This window comes from Heterodontus francisci, chromosome 17 (assembly GCF_036365525.1).
Source record: "Heterodontus francisci isolate sHetFra1 chromosome 17, sHetFra1.hap1, whole genome shotgun sequence".
In the NCBI taxonomy this organism is placed as follows: Eukaryota; Metazoa; Chordata; class Chondrichthyes; order Heterodontiformes; family Heterodontidae; genus Heterodontus; species Heterodontus francisci.
This window is the reverse complement of record NC_090387.1, coordinates 88,345,656-88,361,995: the sequence shown is the minus strand read 5'-3', so window position 1 is coordinate 88,361,995 and position 16,340 is coordinate 88,345,656. Positions and strand designations below refer to the sequence as shown.

General features: G+C 47.1%; 1 long non-coding RNA gene across 3 annotated transcripts in view; it reads right to left on the bottom strand.

The window, feature by feature from the left end:
• Positions 1 to 1,180: 1,180 nt before the first annotated feature.
• Positions 1,181 to 16,340, bottom strand: part of LOC137379254 (uncharacterized) — a 37,246-nt gene continuing 22,086 nt past the window's right edge. For 2 of the 3 annotated variants that reach the window (XR_010976776.1, XR_010976777.1), the window contains 2 exons: positions 3,409 to 3,667; positions 1,181 to 2,341 (listed from right to left, as the gene is read on the bottom strand). This is a non-coding gene — a long non-coding RNA (uncharacterized lncRNA). The remainder of the gene's footprint in view (positions 2,342 to 3,408; positions 3,668 to 16,340) is intronic. The other variant, XR_010976778.1, reaches the window with a different exon arrangement.

Below are 16,340 nucleotides of genomic sequence, written 5' to 3'. Positions count from 1 at the left end.
ATGATTGTTTTTCAGACTGGAGGATGGTTGACTGTGGTGTTCCCCAAAGATCAGTGCTGGGACCACTGCTTTATTTGCTATATAAGTGACTTAGATGTTGGAATACAGCGTAAAATCTCAAAATTTGCCCATTACAGCAAACTTGGAGGTGTGGCAAACGGTGAGGATGATATGAATTGAAACAGGCATAGATGGGCTAGCTGAATGGACAGACACGTGGACATGGAATTTAATACTGACATGTGAGGTGATGCATTTTGACAGAATGAATACAGGGAAGCAATATACAATTAAAGGCACAGTTCTAAACTATGTGCAGGCACAAAGGGACCTGGGGGGATTCATGTGCATCGATCTTTGAAGATGGTAGGACATATTGAGAGAATGGTTTGTAAAGCAGCGGGATGTTCAGCATCATAAATAGAAGCATTGGGTACAAAAGCAGGGAAGTTATGCTGAACCTTTATAAAGCTCTGGTTAGGCCCCAACTGGCTATTGTGTTCAGTTCTGATTACCACACTTTAGGAAGGCTGCGAGCATCATTGAGAGGATGCAGAGGAGAATTATCAGAATGGTTCCAGGGATGGGGGATTTTAGTTACATGGTTAGCTTGGAAAAGCTGGGGCTGTTCTCCTTGGAGCAAAGGAGATTGAGGGGAGATTTAATAGAGGTGTACAAGATTATGACAGGCTTAGTTAGGTTAGATAAGGAAAATTTGTTCCTGTTAATAAATGGCAGAAGGACTAGGGGGCACACTTTGAAGGTTTTGAGCAAGAGGTGCAGGGAGAATGAGGAAGAACTTCCTTAAGCAGCAGGTGGTAATGAGCTGGAACTTGCTGGCCACAGGATGGTGGAAGCAGAGATAATCAATGATGTCAAAAGGAAACTGGATGGACACTTAAAGGACATAAACTTGCAGGACTACAATGATAGAGTGGGACTGATTCAATAACTCCACAGAGAACCGGCATGGACTCAAGAGACTGAATGGCCTCCTTCTGTGCTATAATTGACTCTATGACTCCATGACTTGCCTACAATTCTATAAACTTCAAATTTGTGTTATAATCCCCGTGAGACCACCAATAAATGAAAAGAATTGAATCCACCAATTGATCCCAATTTAGGAAACCAAATCAAAAAGACAAGATTTCACATTTATAAATTTTACTTGACCACTCAAACCAAAACCAACATAAATAAAACATGAAGCAACAAACTGATCAAAGTCAAAATATATATATATATATATATATAAAGAAATAACACCTTAACTATCAGATACAACTGAGATGGGTCTCACGGTTTCACTGGGCAGTCCATCCAGCATATATGGCATCAAATTACGGTCAGACAATTCTTCACAAATCTGAAGTTCCTCAGGTTGATTTTCAGCTCTTTCTTCAAGGAATTAGTCTCTGTTCTTCTTCCGACAGCAGTCCCCTCTTAATCCACACTTCATGGCTGTGGCCTTCAACACAAGGCGCACTTCTCCAGAACCTCCTCAGCTCTGCTCTCATCAGTCTTGATGACATGGATTTACCAGTCTTCCCTTTATCCGAGTCCTTCAGCAACAACCTGTGCACTATATGGTCGGGTGTGGTTAGTCAGCTACTTTAAATAACAGAAACAGCTCCTGGATTCAGTCTTCATTTTCTTCTGCTCACCAGCACCGAACTCCTGCCTCACCTGCCTGGTCTGGGGAGGACTCTGTCTCCTTTTATCTGGTTCTAACCAGTGTCAGTTTCCATGGAAACCTGAAGTTATTTTTCCAACTTCTGTTGCAGTTTTGCTTTCCATTTCTGTTTCAGTTCTAGTTTGTAATTCACTTCTAGTTTCTGTTACAATTCTAGTTTCCTCTTAGTTAGGGTCTAAAAAAAGGACAAGATTAGCAACCACAGATTCCATCACATTTAGCTCACAGTCTCTAATGAAGGACTTTATCAAATGTCTTCTGGAAGTCGATGTAAATAACATCCAAAGACATTTCCCTACCACTAATATAGCCACCTCTTCAAAAAAATTCCATCAGGTCCATCAGGCATGACCTACCTTTTACAAATCGACGCTGGTTCTCTCTGATCAGCTGAAAAGTTTCAATGTGTTCAGTCACCCTACTCTTAGTAATTTTCTGACAACAGATCTTGGATTTGAAGGGTGATTGTGGTCGAGAAACTAATGGGTGGGCATGATCTTTCCTTCCTTGCCCTCTTCAATATCATCCTCTTCATCTCTGTCATCCTCATCAACAATGAAGTAGGAGCTCTGTTTCTCCTCTTCCTTCTCATCAGCATCATTTTCTTCCTCTTCCTCCTCCTGTGTCCCTATTGCTGTGGTGGATCTACAGAAAAGGAGAGTATGGGTGAGAATTACCATCTATAGATTTCGGATATGCTGTCTAGCTCCCCTGAATCTCATGGAGATTGCAAACCGGCTACTCCTGCAAATTAGGGGAAGGCTAACTGAGGACTGTGAGCTAAGTGACTTCAGGCACCTGATGTAAGCAATGTGACGGTATCACTCTGTTACAGTAGAGAAAGGGATTTGATATTTTTCATGCAATGGGTGGAGACGGAGCCACCTACTGCATGAGCCCCTTAAATGGACTTAGAGTGTGAAGGGTTAGTTTTAGAGGGTGAACATGGTGCTGGTGTCCAGGCTGCCCAAGGAAGAAAGGATTTGTTACCTTGCCTGACCTACTTAGATTATTGAACTTCTTGCTACACTGGTCTGTGGTTCTGGGAGTGGGTGGGTTGGCATTAACTGACAGTGTCCCTTCCCTATACATGGAATGAAAGATACTTTCTGGAGGTTTTCTCCTGTGGACACATGTCGTGAAATGTTTGGCTTTGTGTGATAGTGTGTAACTAGAAATATCAATTCAGCCAGCTGTTCCAAATTTCTCCCAATTTTCATTTCCATTGATTTCAATTTAAAGAATCACAGAGCAGAAGCGAGTGCTTAATGTGCACTGCTGAGGGTAGCTGGTTGCTAGGCACTGAAAACCATGTCATGAAGCCTTAAGGTTTCAAGGCACTGGGGGCATTTTTGTCCCTTTACGGCCCAACTTGTGCTTGAGAATTGGGCTGTTGGTGGACGGCAAACAAAGTGACTGTTAATCCTGCCCAATCACTGTTGCTCCTGTGACTCCAGCCATTTTCCAGCAGCCACTAATCTTTGCAGGAACCTCATGAGTTCATGCAAGTAGGAGTCAAATGATGTCATTAAGCTCCTGATGACAACCATGGGCCATACAAGGAGGAAAGGGCCATTTTAAATGATATTTAAAGGGATCCTCAACTGTTGTCAGATAAATATTATTTGAGGCAATTTTTGTGCATATCATCTTTCTTTTAACCTTAAAGTCTTCTCCCTGCTGTATCAAAGCTCTGCAGGTGGAAGTCCTACCTTTGCCTCAGACTCAGAAAGTTCAGAGGCTTTTCCAGGTTGACAATCTCAGTGCAGTGTTGAGGGAGTGTTGCACTGTTTTCGATCTTCAGTTGGCCTGAGAAGGTGGAGGTGAGTCTTCTCCTTTAACTGCAGTGTGGCACAGTTCTTCAACTGAGTGGCTTATTGACCCAGGTCAGAGGGCAGTTTGGAGCCAATTATTAGGTGTGGGACTGGAGTCATATGTAGGCAAGAAGGGTAAGGAAGGAGAGGTCCATTCCTGAAAGAACATGAATGAGCCAGTTGGGATTTTAATGACAATCTGGCAACTTCATCGTCACTTTTATGAATACCTACTTTTTTTTATTAAAACTGAATTAAAATTCAACTGTCATGTTCTCTGGATTATTTAACTTCTGATGAGTTGTTAAACCCTATCTGCTCTCTCACATGGAGGTAAAAGATCCCACGGCACTATTTGACGAAGAACAGGAGAGTTCTCCCCAGTGTCTTGGCCAATACTTATCCCTCAACCAACCTTTTCAGCAGCAGATTATCCGATCAATGTTACATAGCTGTTTGTGGAACCTAGCTGTGTGCAAATTGGCTGCATTAAAACAGTGGGTGCACTTCAAAAGTATTTTATTGGGCTGTGGGATGTTGTGTGGCTGTGAAAGTTGCTATATCAATGCAAGTTTTTTTCTTTCTTTTTTCCTGAGGGCAGCTCTCAGTACTGCAGCTGATTGAAAAGCAATTGTCCAATGACAAGGACAGTATCATCACTCTCACAGCCTCCCAGCCCCTACCCACTGTCAGCCACCACACAACCCCCCCCCCCCCGCCCCCCCCCCACCTGCCCCCTCCCTTCCTGCTGTAGCTGCAGTCATCCCCCTCTGGATCACTGAGCCTGAGGACCTTCAGCACCTTCACAGGATCACAGAATCGTTACAGTGCAGAAGGAGGCCATTTGGCCCATCATGTCTGCACCAGCTCTCTGAAAGAGCAACTCCCTCAATTCCATTCCCTGGCCTTCTCCCCATAACCCTGCACATTCTTCCTTTTCATATAACTGTCTAATTCCCTATTGAATGCTTCAATTGAACCTGCCTCCACCATGTTCTCAGGCAGCGCATTTCAGACCTTAACCACTCGCTGTGTGAAAAAGTTTTTCCTCAGGTCACTTTTGCTTCTCTTACCAAATACTTTAAATCTGTGCCCTCTTGTTCTCAATCCTTTCATGAGTGGGGACAGTTTCTCTCTATCTACTCTGTCCAGACCCCTCATGATTTTGAATACCTCTGTCAAATCACCTCTCAGCCTTCTCTTCTCCAAGGAAAACAGTCCTAACTTCTCTAATCTATCTTCATAACTGAAATTCCTCATTCCTGGAACCATTCTTGTGAATCTTTTCTGTACTCTCTCCAATACCCTCACATCTTTCCTCAAGTGCAGCTCCCAGAATTGGACGCAATACTCCAGCTGAGGCCGAACTAGTGTCTTATACAAGTTCAACATAACCTCCTAGCTCTTGACTCTATTCCCCTATTAATAAAGCCCAGGATACTGTATACATTATTAACCAATCTCTCAACATGTCCTGCTACCTTCAATAATTTATGCACATATACACCTAGGTTCCTCTGCTCCTGTACCCCCTTTAGAATTGTGCTCTTTATTCTTTATGTTCTTTCTACCAAAATGAATCACTTCACATTTCTCTGCATTGAACTTCATCTGCCACCTGTCTGCCCATTCCACCAACTTCTCTCTGTTCTTCTGAAATTCTACACCATCCTCCTCACAGTTCACAAAGGTTCCAAGTTTTGTATCACATGCAAACTTTGAAATTGTGCCCTGTCCACCAAGGTCTAGGTCATTAATATATATCAGGAAAAGCAAGGGTCCCAACACTGATCCCTGGGGAACTCCACTACAAACCTTCCTCCAGCCTGACAAACATCCATTAACCAATATTCTTTGTTTCCTGTAACTCGGCCAATTTCATATCCATGTTGCTACTGTCCCTTTTATTCCATGAGCTGCAAGTTTGCTCACAAGTCTGTTGTGTAGCACAGTATCAAATGCCTTTTGTAACTGCACCTGTTTTGTTCCTTAGCACTCGTCAAATTGATTCTGTCCTCGACCCCTCTGGGACGTCCTTTTACTCCAGCACCGTAAAGCTCTCCTTAATCAATACCGCCACCCTCCCCCTTTTTTCCCTTTCCTCTCTTTCATGAACACCTTGTATCCAGGAATATTTAACACCCAGTCCTGCCCTTCTTTGAGCCAGGTCTCTGCTTTAGCCACAACATCATATGTCCACCTGGCAATCTGCTGGTTCCATGACAAGTTGTTACAATATACAGTTACTGGGCTATATGTTCCTGGGATCTTATTGTTTTATTTACAATGATTTCCCTCACTGACCTGTTGTGCCAAGGTTATGACCTTTTGTAGAATACAGATCGCAAAAGACATGGCCGGGCAAACCAAATATCTGAAAATACCAAAATGAGGGAGAAAATAACCTGGAAAATTTATCTCTGACCCTTTCAGGTGTTTGAGGCCAGTCCTAGAGACCACATGGACGCAGTGTTATCTATAAAGACACTTCCCTTCTATATGACAGCAACACATTCCAGAGGATCACAATTCTCTTGGAAGTGAATAACTGCCTAACATCCAGTCTATTCCTACTGTTGTGCACTTGAAATCATGTCCCCTTTTCCTCCCCAATCTGTGAAACCGAAATAATCTATCCATGGGTATGTTGTCCACCCAGTTCCTTATTTTATAAACCTCCATAAGATTGCCTCTAAGGTTATGCTGCTCTAAATTAAATAGGTCAAAGTCTTCAACCTATATGAATAACAGAGAAACACATTGGGCCCCAAACCCCTCATGGGTTTTTCTAGTTTCCTGCTATAACTTTGGAACAAAATTACTGAAATTCCCAAAGAAATGGCATAAACGGTCATTTTCAACCATCCCCCAGGGAATTGTGCCACAGCTACAGTCTGAAAGAATCCCAGGGAAATTTTTAGCACTGCTACTCAGAACTGTAGAATAACTCAAACAAAAACAAGAAATGCTGGAATCACTCAGCAGGTCTGGCAGCATCTGTGGAAAGAGAAGCAGAGTTAACGTTTCGGGTCAGTGACCCTTCTTCCGAACTGACAAATATTAGAAAAGTCACAGATTATAAACAAGTGAGGTGGGGGTGGGGCAAGAGATAACAAAGGAGAAGGTGCAGATTGAACCAGGCCGCATAGCTGACCAAAAGGTCACGGAGCAAAGGCAAACAATATGTTGATGGTGTGTTGAAAGACAAAGCATTAGTACAGATTAGGTGTGAATACACTGAATATTGAACAGCAGCAAGTGCAAACCTGAAGAAAAACAACCTGAAAAAAACAGTGGGTAAGCAAACTGAACAAACTAAGATGAAATGAAATAAATGCAAAAAAAGGTGAGAGAAGGGTGGAAATTGGAAGCAAAGTTGATAGAGTTTTCTAGTTCGGGGCGGGAGCAGGAAACGGCACCGATACAGTCATCAATGTACCGGAAAAAGAGTTGGGGGAGGGGGCCTGAGTAGGACTGGAACAAAGACTGCTCGACATATCCCACAAAAAGACAGGCATAACTAGGACCCATGCGGGTACCCATAGCGACACCTTTTACTTGAAGGAAATGCATGGAGTTGAAGGAGAAGTTGTTCAATGTGAGAACAAGTTCAGCCAGGCGGAGGAGGGTGTTGGTGGATGGAGACTGGTTGGGCTTCTGTTCCAGGAAGAAGCGGAGAGCCCTCAAACCATCCTGGTGGGGGATGGAGGTGTAGAGCGATTGGACGTCCATAGTGAAGAGGAGGCGGTTGGGACCAGGAAACTGGAAATTGTCAAAATGACGTAGGGCGTCAGAAGAGTCACAGATATAGGTGGGAAGAGACTGGACCAGCGGAGAAAAGATAGAGTCTAGATAGGAAGAAATAAGTTCAGTGGGGCAGGAGCAGGCTGACACAATGGGTCTGCCGGGACAGTCCCGTTTGTGGATTTTGGGAAGGAGGTAGAAGCGGGCTGTCCGGGGTTGTGGGACTATGAGGTTGGAAGCCATAGAGGGAAGATCTCCAGAGGAGATGAGGTCAGTGACAGTCCTTTGGACGGTGGCTTGATGTTCGGTGGTGGGGTCATGGTCCAGAGGGAGGTAGGAAGAGGTGTCTGTGAGTTGGCGTTGAGCTTCTGCAAGGTAGAGGTCGGTACGCCATACAACAACAGCACCACCCTTGTCTGCAGGTTTGATGACCATGTCGGGGTTAGACCTGAGAGAACGGAGTGCCTCAAGTTCAGAGGGGGATAGGTTAGAGTGAGTGAGGGGGGCAGAGAAATTGAGACGACCGATGTCTCGCCGACAGTTTTCAATGAAGAGATCAAGAGCGGGTAAGAGGCCAGGGGGAGGGGTCCAGGTAGAGGGAGAGTGCTGGAGGCGGGTGAATGGGTCCGCTGGTCGGGGGGAGGACTCCAGGTCGAAGAAGTGAGCCCGGAGGCGGAGGCGACAGAAGAAGAGTTCAACGTCATGCCGAGCGCGAAATTCATTGAGGTGGGGGCGTAAGGGGATAAAACTGAGGCCTTTGCTGAGTACAGAACGCTCAGCATTAGAGAGGGGGAGGTCAGAGGGTATAGTGAATACACGGCAAGGGGTCAGATCAGAAGGGGTGGGGTCAGAGGGAAGTGAAGCGGAAGGAGGATCTGGAGGGGCATTGGTCCCCATCAGCTGCTGGAGCTTGCGTTCCGTAACACCTGAAAGAAGAAAAAAAGTTTTTTGTTAATGCGTCGGATGAGACGTAAGATGAGATGAAACTGCGGAGGAGAACAGCTTTGAGACAAGGTGAGACGGTGCTGCTGGAGAGAGAGGTCCAGTGTGTGCATAGCACTGAGTGTGGATCTCAGGATGCGGCGAGAGTAGCAGTCCGAGGAACGTTGTATTTCTCGGAGATACCTGTGATCCTGGGTGGTTTCAAAGCATGATGGGTGAAACTGCAGTTGGAATCCACGTGGAATAAGTCGGAGCCGGAGACAGTCACTGAGGAAGGAGATGTGGCTGTGAAAACGAGTTTTGGTAGATACCTTATCAAACACCAGGAGGGAAATAGAAAGCAATGAAGGTGAACAAGGTAAAAGAGACAAACGAAAATCCCGTCGGAGAGAAGAGCAGAACTTCTGCAAGGTAGGAATTCCTGGAAGAGAAGTGGCAGTGAATTAAACACTAAAATAAAAGCAAAATACTGCGGATGCTGGAAATCTGAAACAAAAACAAGAAATGCTGGAATCACTCAGCAGGTCTGGCAGCATCTGTGAAAAGAGAAGTTAACGTTTCGGGTCAGTGACCCTTCTTCGGAACTGACAAATATTAGAAAAGTCACAGATTATAAACAAGTGAGGTGGGGGTGGGGCAAGAGATAACAAAGGAGAAGGTGCAGATTGAACCAGGCCACATAGCTGACCAAAAGGTCACGGAGCAAAGGCAAACAATATGTTGATGGTGTGTTGAAAGACAAAGCATTAGTACAGATTAGGTGTGAATACATTGAATATTGAACAGCAGCAAGTGCAAACCTGAAGAAAAACAACCTGAAAAAAACAGTGGGTAAGCAAACTGAACAAACTAAGATGAAATGAAATAAATGCAAAAAAAGATTGTAAAAAATGTAAAAAGGAATGTAAAAAAAAGGAAGAAAAAATAACTAAAAATGAAAGTAAAATGGGGGGCTGTCATGCTCTGAAATTATTGAACTCAATGTTCAGTCCGGCAGGCTGTAGTGTGCCTAATCAGTAGATGAGATGCTGTTCCTCGAGCTTGCGTTGATGTTCACTGGAACACTGCAGCAATCCCAGGACAGAGATGTGAGCATGAGAGCAGGGGGGAGTGTTGAAATGGCAAGCAACCGGAAGCTCAGGGTCCTGCATGCGGACTGAGCGGAGATGTTCCGCAAAGCGGTCACCCAGTCTGCGCTTGGTCTCCCCAATGTAGAGGAGACCACACTGTGAGCAGCGAATACAGTATACTACATTGAAAGAAGTACAAGTAAATCACTGCTTCACCTGAAAGAAGTGTTTGGGGCCTGGGATAGTGAGGAGAGAGGAGGTAAATGGGCAGGTATTACACCTCCTGCGATTGCAGGGGAAGGTGCCCTGGGACGGGGACGAGGTGGTGGGGGTAATGGAGGAGTGGACCAGGGTGTCGCGGAGGGAACGATCCCTTCGGAATGCTGACAGGGGAAGGGAGGGGAAGATGCGACTGGTAGTGGAATCACGCTGGAGGTGGCGGAAATGGCGGAGGATGATCCTTTGGATATGGAGGCTGGTGGGATGAAAAGTGAGGACAAGGGGAACCCTGTCACGGTTCTGGGAGGGAGGGGAAGGGGTGAGGGTAGAGGTGCGGGGAATGGGTCGGACACGGTTGAGGGCCCTGTCAACCACAGTGGGGGGAAATCCTTGGTTGAGGAAAAAGGAGGTCATATCAGAAGCACCGTCATGGAAGGTAGCATCATCAGAGCAGATGCGTCGGAGACGGAGAAACTGGGAGAATGGAATGGATGTCCTTACAGGAGGTAGGGTGTGAAGAAGTGTAGTCGAGGTAGCTGTGGGAGTCAGTGGGCTTATAATGGATATTGGTAGACAACCTATCCCCAGAGATGGAGACAGAGAAGTCGAGGAAGGGAAGGGAAGTGTCAGAGATGGACCATGTAAAGGTGAGAGAAGGGTGGAAATTGGAAGCAAAGTTGATAAAGTTTTCTAGTTCGGGGCGGGAGCAGGAAACGGCACCGATACAGTCATCAATGTACCGGAAAAAGAGTTGGGGGAGGGGGCCTGAGTAGGACTGGAACAAAGAATGCTCGACATATCCCACAAAAAGACAGGCATAACTAGGACCCATGCGGGTACCCATAGCGACACCTTTTACTTGAAGGAAATGCATGGAGTTGAAGGAGAAGTTGTTCAATGTGAGAACAAGTTCAGCCAGGCGGAGGAGGGTGTTGGTGGATGGAGACTGGTTGGGCTTCTGTTCCAGGAAGAAGCGGAGAGCCCTCAAACCATCCTGGTGGGGGATGGAGGTGTAGAGCGATTGGACGTCCATAGTGAAGAGGAGGCGGTTGGGACCAGGAAACTGGAAATTGTCAAAATGACGTAGGGCGTCAGAAGAGTCACAGATGTAGGTGGGAAGAGACTGGACCAGCGGAGAAAAGATAGAGTCTAGATAGGAAGAAATAAGTTCAGTGGGGCAGGAGCAGGCTGACACAATGGGTCTGCCGGGACAGTCCCATTTGTGGATTTTGGGAAGGAGGTAGAAGCGGGCTGTCCGGGGTTGTGGGACTATGAGGTTGGAAGCCATAGAGGGAAGATCTCCAGAGGAGATGAGGTCAGTGACAGTCCTTTGGACGGTGGCTTGATGTTCGGTGGTGGGGTCATGGTCCAGAGGGAGGTAGGAAGAGGTGTCTGTGAGTTGGCGTTGAGCTTCTGCAAGGTAGAGGTCGGTACGCCATACAACAACAGCACCACCCTTGTCTGCAGGTTTGATGACCATGTCGGGGTTAGACCTGAGAGAACGGAGTGCCTCAAGTTCAGAGGGGGATAGGTTAGAGTGAGTGAGGGGGGCAGAGAAATTGAGACGACCGATGTCTCGCCGACAGTTTTCAATGAAGAGATCAAGAGCGGGTAAGATGCCAGGGGGAGGGGTCCAGGTAGAGGGAGAGTGCTGGAGGCGGGTGAATGGGTCCGCTGGTCGGGGGGAGGACTCCAGGTCGAAGAAGTGAGCCCGGAGGCGGAGGCGACAGAAGAAGAGTTCAACGTCATGCCGAGCGCGAAATTCATTGAGGTGGGGGCGTAAGGGGATAAAACTGAGGCCTTTGCTGAGTACAGAACGCTCAGCATTAGAGAGGGGGAGGTCAGAGGGTATAGTGAATACACGGCAAGGGGTCAGATCAGAAGGGGTGCGGTCAGAGGGAAGTGAAACGGAAGGAGGATCTGGAGGGGCATTGGTCCCCATCAGCTGCTGGAGCTTGCGTTCCGTAACACCTGAAAGAAGAAAAAAAGTTTTTTGTTAATGCGTCGGATGAGACGTAAGATGAGATGAAACTGCGGAGTAGAACAGCTTTGAGACAAGGTGAGACGGTGCTGCTGGAGAGAGAGGTCCAGTGTGTGCATAGCACTGAGTGTGGATCTCAGGATGCGGCGAGAGTAGCAGTCCGAGGAACGTTGTATTTCTCGGAGATACCTGTGATCCTGGGTGGTTTCAAAGCATGATGGGTGAAACTGCAGTTGGAATCCACGTGGAATAAGTCGGAGCCGGAGACAGTCACTGAGGAAGGAGATGTGGCTGTGAAAACGAGTTTTGGTAGATACCTTATCAAACACCAGGAGGGAAATAGAAAGCAATGAAGGTGAACAAGGTAAAAGAGACAAACGAAAATCCCGTCGGAGAGAAGAGCAGAACTTCTGCAAGGTAGGAATTCCTGGAAGAGAAGTGGCAGTGAATTAAACACTAAAATAAAAGCAAAATACTGCGGATGCTGGAAATCTGAAACAAAAACAAGAAATGCTGGAATCACTCAGCAGGTCTGGCAGCATCTGTGGAAAGAGAAGCAGAGTTAACGTTTCGGGTCAGTGACCCTTCTTCGGAACTGACAAATATTAGAAAAGTCACAGATTATAAACAAGTGAGGTGGGGGTGGGGCAAGAGATAACAAAGGAGAAGGTGCAGATTGAACCAGGCCACATAGCTGACCAAAAGGTCACGGAGCAAAGGCAAACAATATGTTGATGGTGTGTTGAAAGACAAAGCATTAGTACAGATTAGGTGTGAATGCATTGAATATTGAACAGCAGCAAGTGCAAACCTGAAGAAAAACAACCTGAAAAAAACAATGGGTAAGCAAACTGAACAAACTAAGATGAAATGAAATAAATGCAAAAAAGGATTGTAAAAAATGTAAAAAGGAATGTAAAAAAAAGGAAGAAAAAATAACTAAAAATGAAAGTAAAATGGGGGGCTTTCATGCTCTGAAATTATTGAACTCAATGTTCAGTCCGGCAGGCTGTAGTGTGCCTAATCGGTAGATGAGATGCTGTTCCTCGAGCTTGCGTTGATGTTCACTGGAACACTGCAGCAATCCCAGGACAGAGATGTGAGCATGAGAGCAGGGGGGAGTGTTGAAATGGCAAGCAACCGGAAGCTCAGGGTCCTGCATGCGGACTGAGCGGAGATGTTCCGCAAAGCGGTCACCCAGTCTGCGCTTGGTCTCCCCAATGTAGAGGAGACCACACTGTGAGCAGCGAATACAGTATACTACATTGAAAGAAGTACAAGTAAATCACTGCTTCACCTGAAAGAAGTGTTTGGGGCCTGGGATAGTGAGGAGAGAGGAGGTAAATGGGCAGGTATTACACCTCCTGCGATTGCAGGGGAAGGTGCCCTGGGACGGGGACGAGGTGGTGGGGGTAATGGAGGAGTGGACCAGGGTGTCGCGGAGGGAACGATCCCTTCGGAATGCTGACAGGGGAAGGGAGGGGAAGATGCGACTGGTAGTGGCATCACGCTGGAGGTGGCGGAAATGGCGGAGGATGATCCTTTGGATATGGAGGCTGGTGGGATGAAAAGTGAGGACAAGGGGAACCCTGTCACGGTTCTGGGGGGGAGGGGAAGGGGTGAGGGTAGAGGTGCGGGGAATGGGTCGGACACGGTTGAGGGCCCTGTCAACCACAGTGGGGGGAAATCCTTGGTTGAGGAAAAAGGAGGTCATATCAGAAGCACCGTCATGGAAGGTAGCATCATCAGAGCAGATGCGTCGGAGACGGAGAAACTGGGAGAATGGAATGGATGTCCTTACAGGAGGTAGGGTGTGAAGAAGTGTAGTCGAGGTAGCTGTGGGAGTCAGTGGGCTTATAATGGATATTGGTAGACAACCTATCCCCAGAGATGGAGACAGAGAAGTCGAGGAAGGGAAGGGAAGTGTCAGAGATGGACCATGTAAAGGTGAGAGAAGGGTGGAAATTGGAAGCAAAGTTGATAAAGTTTTCTAGTTCGGGGCGGGAGCAGGAAACGGCACCGATACAGTCATCAATGTACCGGAAAAAGAGTTGGGGGAGGGGGCCTGAGTAGGACTGGAACAAAGAATGCTCGACATATCCCACAAAAAGACAGGCATAACTAGGACCCATGCGGGTACCCATAGCGACACCTTTTACTTGAAGGAAATGCATGGAGTTGAAGGAGAAGTTGTTCAATGTGAGAACAAGTTCAGCCAGGCGGAGGAGGGTGTTGGTGGATGGAGACTGGTTGGGCCTCTGTTCCAGGAAAAAGCGGAGAGCCCTCAAACCATCCTGGTGGGGGATGGAGGTGTAGAGCGATTGGACGTCCATAGTGAAGAGGAGGCGGTTGGGACCAGGAAACTGGAAATTGTCAAAATGACGTAGGGCATCAGAAGAGTCACAGATGTAGGTGGGAAGAGACTGGACCAGCGGAGAAAAGATAGAGTCTAGATAGGAAGAAATAAATTCAGTGGGGCAGGAGCAGGCTGACACAATGGGTCTGCCGGGACAGTCCCGTTTGTGGATTTTGGGAAGGAGGTAGAAGCGGGCTGTCCGGGGTTGTGGGACTATGAGGTTGGAAGCCATAGAGGGAAGATCTCCAGAGGAGATGAGGTCAGTGACAGTCCTTTGGACGGTGGCTTGATGTTCGGTGGTGGGGTCATGGTCCAGAGGGAGGTAGGAAGAGGTGTCTGTGAGTTGGCGTTGAGCTTCTGCAAGGTAGAGGTCGGTACGCCATACAACAACAGCACCACCCTTGTCTGCAGGTTTGATGACCATGTCGGGGTTAGACCTGAGAGAACGGAGTGCCTCAAGTTCAGAGGGGGATAGGTTAGAGTGAGTGAGGGGGGCAGAGAAATTGAGACGACCGATGTCTCGCCGACAGTTTTCAATGAAGAGATCAAGAGCGGGTAAGAGGCCAGGGGGAGGGGTCCAGGTAGAGGGAGAGTGCTGGAGGCGGGTGAATGGGTCTGCTGGTCGGGGGGAGGACTCCAGGTCGAAGAAGTGAGCCCGGAGGCGGAGGCGACAGAAGAAGAGTTCAACGTCATGCCGAGCGCGAAATTCATTGAGGTGGGGGCGTAAGGGGATAAAACTGAGGCCTTTGCTGAGTACAGAACGCTCAGCATTAGAGAGGGGGAGGTCAGAGGGTATAGTGAATACACGGCAAGGGGTCAGATCAGAAGGGGTGCGGTCAGAGGGAAGTGAAGCAGAAGGAGGATCTGGAGGGGCATTGGTCCCCATCAGCTGCTGGAGCTTCCGTTCCGTAACACCTAAAAGAAGAAAAAAAGTTTTTTGTTAATGCGTCGGATGAGATGTAAGATGAGATGAAACTGCGGAGTAGAACAGCTTTGAGACAAGGTGAGACGGTGCTGTTGGAGAGAGAGGTCCATGTGGCGGCGCATAGCACTGAGTGTGGATCTCAGGATGCGGCGAGAGTAGCAGTCCGAGGAACGTTGTATTTTTCGGAGATACCTGTGATCCTGGGTGGTTTCAAAGCATGATGGGTGAAACTGCAGTTGGAATCCACGTGGAATCAGTCGGAGCCGGAGACAGTCACTGAGGAAGGAGATGTGGCTGTGAAAACGAGTTTTGGTAGATACCTTATCAAACACCAGGAGGGAAATAGAAAGCAATGAAGGTGAACAAGGTAAAAGAGACAAACGAAAATCCCGTCGGAGAGAAGAGCAGAACTTCTGCAAGGTAGGAATTCCTGGAAGAGAAGTGGCAGTGAATTAAACACTAAAATAAAAGCAAAATACTGCGGATGCTGGAAATCTGAAACAAAAACAAGAAATGCTGGAATCACTCAGCAGGTCTGGCAGCATCTGTGGAAAGAGAAGCAGAGTTAACGTTTCGGGTCAGTGACCCTTCTTCAGAACTGACAAATATTAGAAAAGTCACAGATTATAAACAAGTGAGGTGGGGGTGGGGCAAGAGATAACAAAGGAGAAGGTGCAGATTGAACCAGGCCACATAGCTGACCAAAAGGTCACGGAGCAAAGGCAAACAATATGTTGATGGTGTGTTGAAAGACAAAGCATTAGTACAGATTAGGTGTGAATACATTGAATATTGAACAGCAGCAAGTGCAAACCTGAAGAAAAACAACCTGAAAAAAACAGTGGGTAAGCAAACTGAACAAACTAAGATGAAATGAAATAAATGCAAAAAAGGATTGTAAAAAATGTAAAAAGGAATGTAAAAAAAAGGAAGAAAAAATAACTAAAAATGAAAGTAAAATGGGGGGCTGTCATGCTCTGAAATTTTTGAACTCAATGTTCAGTCCGGCAGGCTGTAGTGTGCCTAATCGGTAGATGAGATGCTGTTCCTCGAGCTTGCGTTGATGTTCACTGGAACACTGCAGCAATCCCAGGACAGAGATGTGAGCATGAGAGCAGGGGGGAGTGTTGAAATGGCAAGCAACCGGAAGCTCAGGGTCCTGCATGCGGACTGAGCGGAGATGTTCCGCAAAGCGGTCACCCAGTCTGCGCTTGGTCTCCCCAATGTAGAGGAGACCACACTGTGAGCAGCGAATACAGTATACTACATTGAAAGAAGTACAAGTAAATCACTGCTTCACCTGAAAGGAGTGTTTGGGGCCTGGGATAGTGAGGAGAGAGGAGGGAAATGGGCAGGTATTACACCTCCTGCGATTGCAGGGGAAGGTGCCCTGGGATGGGGACGAGGTGGTGGGGGTAATGGAGGAGTGGACCAGGGTGTCGCGGAGGGAACGATCCCTTCGGAATGCTGACAGGGGAAGGGAGGGGAAGATGCGACTGGTAATGGCATCACGCTGGAGATGGCGGAAATGGCGGAGGATGATCCTTTGGCTATGGAGGCTGGTGGGATGAAAAGTGAGGACAAGGGGAACCC